The sequence below is a fragment of the Atractosteus spatula genome, chromosome 19, assembly GCF_055471065.1.
Source record: "Atractosteus spatula isolate fAtrSpa1 chromosome 19, fAtrSpa1.hap1, whole genome shotgun sequence".
Taxonomy (NCBI): Eukaryota; Metazoa; Chordata; class Actinopteri; order Semionotiformes; family Lepisosteidae; genus Atractosteus; species Atractosteus spatula.
In genome coordinates, this window is record NC_142724.1 from 3,824,176 (window position 1) to 3,827,596 (window position 3,421).

Consider the following 3,421-nt stretch of genomic DNA (forward strand, 5'->3'; position numbering starts at 1 on the left):
AGTGTGTGTGTTTTTGTCTGTGTTTCTGCATGGCAAAGGGCTGGTGTCCCATCCAGGGTGTACCCTTCCTTGTGCCCGTTGCCTGTTGGGATAGGCGACCCTGTATTGAATAAAGTGATTAGGATGTTAGGATGCACGGATCTTTGCATCTTTGAACAGTTCGCCGTCTTCTCCCCTTTTAGAATATGTACCAGTCATTGATGACGAAGTTCTATAAGTACAAACCCTGGATATGTCCTCTTTTTACTAGCAAAGCTGTCCAACAGAGGAGTGTTATCTCCTCATGTATCAGCTTGGAGTACAGGCTTGTTGCCAATTAATGTAAAGATGTTCAAGTGCAGCCTTTACTAAAATCAGAATAAGCACCTCTTCAAATATGTAACCTTACATGATTTAGCGGATAATATTAATACCCTCCTTAATTGTAAAGGGTGGACACATAAACTAGATAACTTCCTCACAGATGTCTGGACTCTGTCTGCTCAGGGAAAAATGATAGTAAACCTCAGGATTGCATTTATCTCCAAGCCTTCCTGTATGTGGTGATTTCATCATTTTAAGAGGGTATACTGTGTAGTGCCGGATGTACTATTCATATTGACACCCTGTATCTGTGAGTAGATATTTGCTTGTTTAATGAGCGCTGGGTCGCACAGTGGCACAGTAGCCAGCATTGCTGCCTTGCAGCTCTGGGGTCCTGTGTTCAGTTCCTGGGGTGCTGTCTGTGTGGGGTTTGTATGTCCTCCTGGTCTTCGCCAGGGTTTTCACTGGGTTCTCTGGTTGCAGTATTAATTATGGTTAGGATTTCCTCTGCACATATAAGATCTCCAATTAATGACAACTGACGCAAAGGTCATTGCACTGACGATGCAAACAGTGTGACTTTTCAAACCACACAGCAGGGTAAGTAGTGGTTAGGGCCCTGGACTCGTGACAGGAAGGTTGTGGCTTCAGGTGTTTTGGTGGGACACTGCTACTGTATGTGCTCTGAGTTACCCTCTGGGTAAAGTAGTGCCTCTTGTTCTCGGTTTTGAATGAACTTCCACGTGGATTCAATTTTTGCCCTCTGGTTTTTGTTTCCCTGTTCGTTCTGAAATTCAGGGGGGACTTTGTCAGTGTCAGTGAAGATCTGTAATACTTGCTTGTTTCCATTGGGCAAAATCTAGGAACCTGCACTCTTGCAAGCAGCAAGAGCAAATGTCCCATCTGTACGTAGAGATTGGATGGGGAGGCAGAGCTGGGTGTGATCTAAGACCGCTTCAGATTTTCCCATTCTGTCATTAACTAAAGATTGGAGCTGTTTTTATTCCAATTGTAATACAATAAAATGAGAAATGAAGAAATGATAACCCACAGCACCTGGTACACACACATCATGAAACCTTGGGGTGGTGGTTCCCAGTCCTGGCCCTGGTGCCCCACACACACCTGCTGCTTTTCAGCAGGAGAGAATTGAAGCCTTACTGGACCTTAATAGTTGTTTCAATTGAATATTGAATATTTCGTTTCTAGTAACGACTTTGGGTTTTTATTTCACTTACGAAATACAATGGTTAAAGGTCCGACAGGTTTAGAAGAAGAAACAAATGTAGCTTATCGGTAAGGTTGTCATCAAAATAATCACATGGTTATGATGAAGGATTTGATTGTGTAACTCAGGGCTCGGCTGCAACCAGGACCAGGATTAAGAACCACTGCCTTAGGCCACGGAGATAAGCATACAGCTGACATTGCTGGGATTTGTTGTTCTTTCCTCTTTAAAAGCATCGCTGAGCATAAAAGAACGACGCATTACACAGGGGCATCAAAATACACGTTATCATTTTCACTCGCTGGGCCAGCTCAATTACAAAGAGACACTGGCACGGCAGATGAGTGAAAAATGTGTCTCCCGCTTGCTATCGAAAATAAAACAGCACCGAAGTGGGAAGACTAAAAAAAAATGCACTCTTCCTCTTTTGGCTAAAAGAAACACACATTTTGCAAGACAGAAGTTTCCGTGAACCAGCTGTTGCAAAGGGCAGCAAGAAATCTACCAAGACTAGCAGAACTGTGAAAGGAGGTGGATTTTAACGCTGGCTGAGAAATAGCGGCAAATGACTTGGGAGAACTTTAACGCCGTGGTCAAGAGAGTGTTGGCAACCTACGTTATCTAAAGAAAATCAGGAACGACTGGGTCTTTCAGAAATGTAAAAATGAAGGTATAACTTCTTATGACAACCAGGAAATACTTAAGCTAAACATCAGTGGTCAAGCCAAGCGATGACCCCAATATACATCTGCACTGCAGGCGCTCTGCACACACACGCATGTTAGCAGCTTTTCCGATGTGCATTCACTTTATTTACGGCTTGTGATAGACGCTCTGTATGGTTTTAAGTTCGCCACAAGAGTTCTGCTCGTTGATAACCAATGTCTTGTGGTATCTTGAATTCTTTCACTCCGCATGCTGATATTATTGATGATAACTTCCTCATCTCCTGTTTGCATATCGTAGGCTTGCCGCCAGGAGATAAAAGTGGAAGAAGAGACTGGTTTGTGCTGCCCTGATACCAGACACTCACACAACACCTTTGCTGTCTAATCCGCGTTACACTGATTCCGTATTTTAATCGGTATTCCCTTTAAAGCAACTCATCTGCAGTGCGCAGGGCTTTACTGAAACCCTGGTATGTTTCGTTTTTTGCATTGGATATGATGCTGTTTTTATTTAATCCACAGATTTATTATAGTAGAGACTGGCACGATATTTCCACTTAAAACAATCTACGATCATTAATTGATCCTTCCGCTTACTTGGTTGGTATGGTGTATTTCATAACTGGTGGGCTATGCGTATTCTACCTTAGGTTACACTACTGTATGTATCTCATGCTGTTAAAGTACTGTACACATAAATAGAACCCACAGGAAGTCAAGAAAATAACTTCAGTTAAGTTCTTCATTAATAACTTCCACAATACGTAATGCAAGGGGGAGTCTCAACAGTCTGAAAGTGAGGCTCTAATCAAGACCGGGTATTTTTCCTAGCAAGTGAAGCCAGTTTATTATTGTTTATTTATTGTTGTTTATTATTATTGTTTATCCCGGTACTTCTAATTTCGTACCAAAAAACACTGGACACCTAGAGGCGCAAAGACACCCCCCCAATTGAAGATATTTAAAACTTAACATACTTGTAAATTCTAAACTTGGCCACAAAACTCAACTAAAGCCCAAATCTGCCCTCTGGCAAATAAAACCAAGCAACGCGCGTTTGCATTCGGCGTTCAAGAGCTAGTTCTAGCAAGGCATCAAGTGATCTTCCTGCACGGCTCTAACGACTATCTTCATCAGCAGAAATGGAGAAATATCGGGTGTAGGGCGGAACTTCCCCGTGCTACTGCCCAGCCTATTCTGATCTGCGCTAGCAGTGCCGGTC